General features: G+C 34.1%; 1 pseudogene; it reads right to left on the minus strand.

The window, feature by feature from the left end:
• Positions 1–2,470: 2,470 nt before the first annotated feature.
• Positions 2,471–9,060, minus strand: LOC114713410 (exosome complex component RRP45A-like; annotated as a pseudogene).
• Between the last annotated feature and the right edge of the window lie 276 nt (positions 9,061–9,336).

The following is a 9,336-nucleotide window of genomic DNA, read 5'->3' on the forward strand; positions in this document are numbered from 1 at the left end:
ATCATAATTAAAATAAATCAATTTTATCTCAAATCTATTCTCCCTACCAATAAACCTAAGCCCCACACACACACACACAAACTAATACTAGTAGTATCTTCTTTTTAGTCGTCAACCGCATGGAAAATTAGCCAAAAACAAGTCAATTTTGTTGCTTTGGGCGCGCTATGATTGTCTTTTGCACTTTGCTTTCCTATTTTTCCACAAGAAATCAGCAACACTTTTCCTCCCTTTTTTTTTTTTTGTTAAGATTACCAAAGCCCTAAGATCAAAGCTCATCTTTGAATCATCCATTTTGTTTTTTTTTTTTTTACTAGCTTGAATCATCAAGCGCAACAGTGCCAAGGCAGGTGAACAACGTAAAAGCTTGGGAAAAGATAAAAACAAAACCTCCGGTGAACAGGATTGCAAGCCTGCTTTATTTATTTAATGAAAGGCTATGGTAACACCATAAAGGAACAAAGCAAATCAAGTACTCTTGTCCAAATCGATCAACCTCTTCCAGCCAGGGCTAGTGGGGGATTAAAAAAAATAGAACAAAATCAATATCAAGCCTAAAAAAGGACTTTTTTATTCTTTAGCCAACTGGATTGGGAGCATTATTAAAAACGGCCGAAAAGAAGGCATAACGTCTTCCTTCACTCAGTCTGAGATGCTCCAAAAATCTTATGTTTACTGGTAGGAGAATGGCCCAGGCAAAAAACACAGAACAATAAAAGACTAAATTCAAACTTTACAACGCACACCGAATAAAATACACGTAAATTTAAATATATTTTTCATATAAATATACATATATATATATTACTACCTCCGGTCCTAATTATAAGACCCAGTTGACTTATTTGAGGAGATTAAGGAAGTAAGTTAAGTTAGTTATTTGTAATAAATAAGTATTGTCATTCCTAAAATATCCTTGCTAATTAAGTGTATTGGTTAGAATTATCATTATTAGAAGGACTATCTTGGAAAAAAATACATAAATATGAAAGACAAAATGGATTGGGGTCTTATAATTAGGACCAAACAAAAAGTCAAACGGGGTCTTATATTAAGGACCGGAGGTAGTATATAACCTCACTTTCTCCCAACAGCCAAGAATGCCTCACGCAATTATGTGACCTTTCAGGAGCACATTACCAACCCTACATTTTACCGTCAAGGAATGTGATTATTGATCTCAGAAGTGCTTAGTGATTAAAAGCACGGAAGAGTTCCTGTGAAGTTTTACTTAAGCATTTTACAGATCATAATCTTTACTTCATAAGCAGTTCATCTTTTGTGAGTCATTCCAAGGAAATAAAACAGCAAAGATACGGCAGCATCGGCTTCAAAATAACATATTTAACACAATTTTTTCTTCATTTAACACCAATAAACAAAAGAAATTTCTTTCCTTTTTTTCACTCTAGCATCAAAAAAGCACATTGTTGCAACTTAGTGGGGTAGAAACACAACCAATCTGTGTACCTAAGTCAAAATAAAATGCCAAATATGTAAACTGATTAACATGAAACTGGGAAGAATCCTTACAGCCACCAAAGACGATGGAGCAACATTTGATCCACCCAGTAATAGGGAACTAGTTAGCTTTAAGGAACGGCCCAAAATCTGGCAAACGTTCGCTGGCTTCTAGTCATCAAATCACTTCCAGCCAAAATAAATATCTCTCCTTGAGTCTTGTGATGTCTGAACAGATCCATAAACAGAATTTTGTTGATAAAATGGATGCCGAGATAGAAAATACACCACACGTTTTATGTTTTATTTTGAAAAATGTTCTGCAAAATTTGTCCTAATAAGGAGAAAAATCATAAGAAATAATTGCTCAAGGTAAACGTTAACATATCACGCAGAGCCAAAGAAAACCATGCCTCGTGCTCCCATTTCAACCAAAGATTTTAACATGCATTGTCAATTATCTAAAATACATATAAGGCACCAGGCAATGCATTAACTAAGCGAAATCTAAAATTGATTGCTCAAGAACTAGATGTTCCTATGGAAAAAGAAATGTTTTGAGATGCCTAGTTACTAATTCCACCAAAATGACCCTTCTATTTTTGAGCACAAAGCAAGAAGCACTTCAGTGTCAACTAAAAGGGGATGACCTTGAGAAATGAGAAAACAAAAAGATGAACTTTTGGGATACTCATTGAGCCCCTAATCAGCACTTGTGCATAGCCAAGATTAGGGCCTCAATGAGTATCATGACTTTTTTTTTATTTTTGGGTTAAATGAATCAGATTTGACCCCTAGATGTTTACCACAGAGCATTCCTTCATAGCCCATTCTTGAGGAAAGACACTACGAACGCCAAAAAGGCTAAACAGACCATTTTCTCTCCTTCCCCCCCCCCCCCACTAAACAGACAATGTCACCCAATAATTAGAAGATCAAGTAATAATATTTTATGAAACATAAATATGTAGCACTCAATCAAATAAATTTTCTTAAAAATAATGACCATTCATTGTTGCTTTCTACACTTGCAGTCGAACAACCCCAAGTGCAAGCAAGTGCCAGCGGAGCAGTATACCTTTAAAGAGCCAATTAGAAGGTATATCACGGCTAAAATCACAATGGTTGACAGAATAGGTGAAGTACAATCTTAGGTTACAAGTATAGAGAAAAAAAAAATTATTACCACATGATGCCAGAGAAGCTCTAAGATCATCAAAATTGACTCCCTCAGAGTATGGATCCCTGGACAAAGAAGGAAATTTTGTTATACAAAGAACAATTTTTATTAAATCAAACATAACTGTTCTTGATATAGACACAACTCAGGATGACATGACCTCCAAGTATCGTGATGCAGAGGCTTCTAAGTATATATTATAGTTACCTCCACGAAACTGTTCCACTACTTTGTTTTTTTTCACTATTACAATCATACTTTTTGGTATAAATAGGATATGATATTTCTGAAGACGATGTTATAAAATGTTTTTCTTCTTACACTTTTATAACTTTCTTTTCTTTGGCCGGAAAAACTTTTAGAAGTATTGAACACCTAAATTTTTTTTGCTAATTTCTCTCTACACGTATGAAAGGACAAGTTTAGCATTAAAATGGACAGCATTTGAATGGAATCCATTAGTTTTTCAAGAGGATGATATCATACCACCTTGAGGGACCCCCAATGAAATTTTGCGAGCCTTTATCCCTGATGCTACTTTGTACTTTTGATGATGTGGCATCACATTCCATGAAACTGCCCTCATCCTTTGGCATTGATTGGTCTAAACAACCACCATCCTTCTGACCATCCGACTGCCTTTGTTTTTCCTCTAGTTTAACAGAAGAGCCACTTACATTTACGGCCTCAGTAGAGTGACGCTTAATCTTCCGAAGGGTCCTTTCTGTGCTGTATGATTCAACCTACACCAGTTTCATTCATAAGAAAAAGGAATAAGTGGAAATCTACACTAAAGAGTCATATGACAATAACAATAAAAGCGCTGCTTAGGAAGCATTTTCATTAGGTATGAAGACTCGGCATATAGGACGTTAGTGGAGAGAGTTCATTGGCAAAAGTAAGTCAATGTTCATGCAGAACTCAATCTGCACTTTTTTTTTTTTTTTAAGATAATATGAATCTGCACATTAATTTTAGCAATATGTACTCAAACAAATAGCAAAATCTTTTATTCCTTTTCTTATAGTTAGACACTTCAAAAGTAATTTTACCTAACACTACCCAGTATCCAACAATCAATCCTGCAAAATTTAGCATGAACATTCCAAAACATAAAATTTATTATTCCAAATAAGCTAATAAACCTCAACATCATGAGCTGTATTGAAGAACATGTATGTTGGATTAAAATTGCTAAAATTTCATGAGACTTTCATATACCTTTGACCCTATTGAGGTTTGGCATTTCACAAAACAATGGTCATGACTTCAATACCAAATCAAGTCCAAAAAACTCATGCACAATACATGGAAACGTTACAGCATTTTTTATCTTGGTCGTAATATCACCAGCTTTCACATGAGCAAGTTGCAAGCAATGCATGATCACCCGCTGAAAGACTCCTTCCCCTCCAGCCTTTTGAACAGCACAAACATCACCATTAGCATTTGGTGTAGCTGTCATTCGCCCAGTCATCACTGCCTCTTCATGGTGGGTTGGGTCCATCACCTAGAAAGCATCATTCGAAATTAGATAGATATTGCATATTAAATTAGCCTCGAGAGATGCATTCATAACTGGAAAAAAAAAATATATATTATACCACAATACTCTCATTACTGAAAAATCCAAAAGTCACAGCAATGAGAAGATGATGTACAATCGAAGGAAGTGGCTCTCGAACCTGTCAATTAATGCCCGTTAATACAGGAAAATGATCATAAAAATAGATATAACTGGTAATTAGTCATGAAACATTGGCCTTCTTAAGCAAACAGACGATAATTTACTGGAATCCAACTCCATTAAGTATTGGAGAATAAAAATATATTAAAAAAATTATGATATTAATGGTTGGTGTAACATTAGTTATTTCCAACCTGTTACTAACCTTTTTAAACTCCAAATATTTAATAACACTAACCATGGTAGAAAAGAATCTTAGTATAATATTTGAAAAGGCTACCATAATTATAAAAAGAAATTTGATTCACCAAAAATGTTAATTATGATAGAAAAGACTTGAACTAATTATTCAAAATGTCTATCATGATTATAAGTTTTTTACTAAACAAATTGTATGAAAACCGTAATTAATAATATTTCACAATAATTGGGCCTTGAGCTTTGCAAAGTCCAGCACGTCACAATTCATCTCTAAGCCCATAACATGATATTTTCTGAATAAAATTTGTCTAAACCAACAGTAATCAACTACTTTCAAAAGTCATTATAGGTTCACAACTTACAGACCCAAGCAACTCAACAACAAAAGTAACTAAGACTATAAGTCTCAAATAAATCAGAGTATGCAAAAAGAGTTATATGTGGCAGTATACAATACTCATCACATGACAAAAAGGAGGCTATACAAGATAAACGCGATAGCTAAGCTTTCGCTGCCTTTCCTGACGGACCAGCCCTAGAGCTATTATCTGAAAATGTTAAACCACGGGGTGAGACAAAAGCCTCAGTAACCAACAATCCTACTCATTAGGCATACAAGTAAGTGTTTGAGAGGTGTCAAGTGGAATAGTTACTAAAATCATACATTCACAATTGTCACATGGTTATACACACACACACACACACATATCAAAATACAATATCTCACTCTCAATTCCACCTTATTTCCTCGCACCTTATTTCCTCTGACTGAACCCATGGGCTAGTACTGTCCCATGTGACTGGTAGTTCAACATAATAAGCTCACCGATCAAGTGATGTGAACAGGCCAAAATCCACAGAGCACAAGATCGGACCATGGGTTCCCCCTCTAGTCCACTAGCAGGGTGTCATACGCCCTACAACACATGAAGGGCCAAAGGATCAACCAGTGTACATCTGGCGTCCTCCCACCTTATTACCTCTATATTATGTACAAAATTCACCCCCTTATCCTCCCTATAATGTCTCCCACCAATCAACGTTCACCATCCCCTCTCGTATTTATACTCATGAGATTTATAAAATAATCATTTACCAATAACATAATAACTTTCACATTTACCAAAATCGAGATTTCAAAATTTCAATAACCAACATCAACCCTAAAAACCATTTCTCAATAAATTCTTATTCCACATGACAAATTTATAAATTCATAATTTCATAACTATTTTTCAATAACATAAGGTATCTCAAGGCAATTTCAATAATAATGCCTTTCACTGCTCAAATCATAATCAAATGGCATTTCAAGAATCTCATATAATTCGAAATCACTCACAAACATCATCCAAGCATACATAACAAGCGGAAAGTAGTTACCTTTCACCAAGGCTATAAAAAGAATTACTATAAAGTCAACCCCGTGCTCAAACCAACAATCCAATAATTAATCTACACCATTAATATAACAACAAATTAATATAATCACATATTAATATAAGCTAATTAATGAAGCTTATATATATAGTTAAAGTTCTACTTTAATAATTTTTATTCTAAATTCCCACAACTCTCATAACCCAAAATTAAATATTTCAGAGCTAACTTATAAATTTTTCTAACAAGCTAAAATATTCATTTCCATCCTCTGGATTATTTACTCTAATAAAAAGAATTCTCCAAAATTCTTAAATATGAAATTATTTTAAATTCTAAAAAAAATCTATTTAAAGTTTAAACCTCAAAATAAAACCATCAAAGATTCAATAGTAACTCAAATATTTATAAATAAATAATCTATTCAAAATTCTAATAGTGTAACTACTATATGTCTTTTTCTTCACAAATAATAAACTCTTTTAGCTAAAATAATTATTTTAAAACCTCCAGTCATCCAATAAATAAAAATTAAACCGATGAAAATCTTAATAATACGTCAAACAACTCAAATAAATTATTTAACATAATTTTAATCGGTACAAATATGATATATCTCATAAATAACAGATTTTTCAACTAAATAAATTAATTTAAATATTAAAAACCGACAAATGGATAAATCTAAACCGATAGAAATGATATACTATAATAAAGCTACAATATTATGGTTAACACTCATCAAAACTCAAAACTTATACCATATATAAGTCTCAAAATTTTCTCTAATTACTATAATAATACTGTCATTAAAAAGCTTAAAATATATAGAAAATATTTATGAAGAAAGCTTGATGAAAAGAAATAATTTTATATACCTAAGTTATCTCCAAAGGTTGCCTTCTCCTTCACAAGGACCGTTGATATGCTCGTCTCTCTCTTTCCCACACTCTTTCTCGCTTTCCCTCTTTCTCTCTTGTGTTCTCATCTTCTGCATCCAACTCCTCCTTTTATTTTTCTATTTTTCAACTACCTTTCCCTTATTTTCTTCATGCTTCATTTATTCCCCCTCCCAAAAGTCCTTCTTCCTAAGTCAATATTCAATCTTTCCACTGAATTCGGTGGAAAGATTACCCCTTTCTTGTTTTTTTTTTATATTAAAATATTATTATTTTATTATATTAATAAAATATTATTATTTTTTTTTAACTTTTTTTTTTTAATCCTAAAATAAAATTTAGGATATTACAGTTGGCAATTTACGAATTGCAGATAAGCATAGAAGATACGTTATTTAAATAAGATCATGATATTTTGATTAATAATGAAGTAGGATTAAAACTAAATAGTTTTATTTTATTAATTTTCTAGGAGTTTTTAATTTCAAGTGGACATAAAGGATTGGAATATTTCGTCAAAATTTTTGTACTATTTTACATTTTCAAAATTTATCCTCCGGAGTTTGGACTTTACATAAGGTGCTTACTAGCTAGGTATAAGTATATATCATTACTAGAGTTTTACTAGTTCTCCTCCTTTCTTCTATATCTTCTCTTCGCCTGATTTCTCCCTCATTTCCATTATGTATGCCACTAGTCCTAGATCATTAAGCTTTTTGTTTCTACTGTGAACCAGGATTATGTAAGAAAGAATAGCCAAAAAGACATTGTCAAGATTGAAAACAAAATATACTTCAAAACGCAAAATCAAATGAGTTCCCAGCTTACTTGTATAAATAACAATGGAACATAACTAAACAATATTGAAGTCATGGATTGCTGCAAGATCATATTGCAGTTCCATGGCAAACTTCCTCACGAGTTGGGATTTTTTTAGCATAATTTCACATCAAATAACAAAAAGAGGAAAGTTGTGAAATTTTCCAAGTAGTAAATGTTTATTCTTAAACTAAAGTTAACCTCAGGTGGATGCACAACAACATCCTGATCATTCTCTCCTAACGTGCATTCAGGCCTCCGAAATGTCAAGAGAGCAGCCAAAGCAGCAATGTTGGCAGCATCAACAAGGTTTCTATTCCCAACAAAAAGAATTGTACACATTTAGCATCAGGATCTCCAAACAGCTGGAAATAAACTCATTTAAGCTGATTTAGTTAAACTACCAAAATGTAAAGGAAAAAAACAGAGGAGAAGCAAAGCGGACAATACACAGAGAAAATTAAACTACAGCTCACCCTCCATTGTCCAATATATGGATATCAATTCGAACGGCCCACACCAGCTTTCCGGAAAGAACACACAGTGATTCAGTGTCTACAGCTCTGCTTTCCCTGCAGATTCACTTTGAACATTCAGGTAAATTTGGGTAAACATTAAGAACAGACAATGATCTGTACTTTAAACAGAAGATGAGTTTACCTTTCCACAAAACCTTTCACATCAGAAAAAATAGAACGAAACATCTTATTCCTTTACAAGACTAGCATATGAACCTAATCAATTCCTCCTTATACAATTTCTAAATGAGATTACACTCTATATATATATATATATATATATATATATATTAAACAACCATAAATCCGAATTCTCGTGGAGAATAGCAGGATACATGAAATTAAAATAATCCATACGTAGGGTTCGATTAAGCCTGAATAATCAGGAATCCCTTTTTTTTTTTTTAATCAGAAGGCTGAAAAAACTAAGTTAACAAAAATCACCTTAAACCACGGTCTATAATTCGCCCTAACTCAACAGCAAATTCTCCAGGACGACCAGGCTCTTATGAAGGATCAGCCATGGGAGAGAACCCCGTGTAGATTGAAAGTGAGCCTTCATTAGACCTGTCTCTGTAAGGCTGAACTAGCTGAGCTGTTACATAAGCCATCACATGGGTCTGCCCTAGTTGCACCTCAGACGACCCATCCTCTCTGCAAAACCCACAAAAACATTCAGAAGCATGAAACAACGGAAAAATAAGGCCAGCCTTAAACAGAGTAAAGTGTGCAAGAGTCAAGAAATTTAATTGCCTTCCAAACTTTACAGTGAGCTTACGGTAGTCGAATGGACGGCGACCATCGACTCGAAGCTCCGAAAGCAAAGCTGTTTCAATGAATTTCTTTTCATTTACTGTCAAATGCAAAGCATTAGCCAGCCTCTGCTCCATTTCAGTTAACCCTATAAACAATTATATCAGAAAAAATTTTAAGCCAGCAAAGTTGAAGCTGGGTGCATGAAGGTCGACGCCGCGATGCGAGACACGAGAGAAGACAGTGTGTGGCGGCAGCGGTGTTGTGACGCAGTATATTTGAAAGAAGAGTACACACAGAGGGGGACGGTGGACGCAGGGGAACGTGGAGGTCCGACGGTGACTTTACGGAAGAAGAACGGCGGAGACTAGAGCCCAGCGAGGACGAGCAAGGTCCTTCAGGGTTGTGTTATATCGAATTACCACCATGCCATTCGTG

This window comes from Neltuma alba, unplaced genomic scaffold (assembly GCF_004799145.2).
Source record: "Neltuma alba isolate B1F8T4 unplaced genomic scaffold, ASM479914v2 tig00001887_pilon, whole genome shotgun sequence".
Taxonomy (NCBI): domain Eukaryota; kingdom Viridiplantae; phylum Streptophyta; class Magnoliopsida; order Fabales; family Fabaceae; genus Neltuma; species Neltuma alba.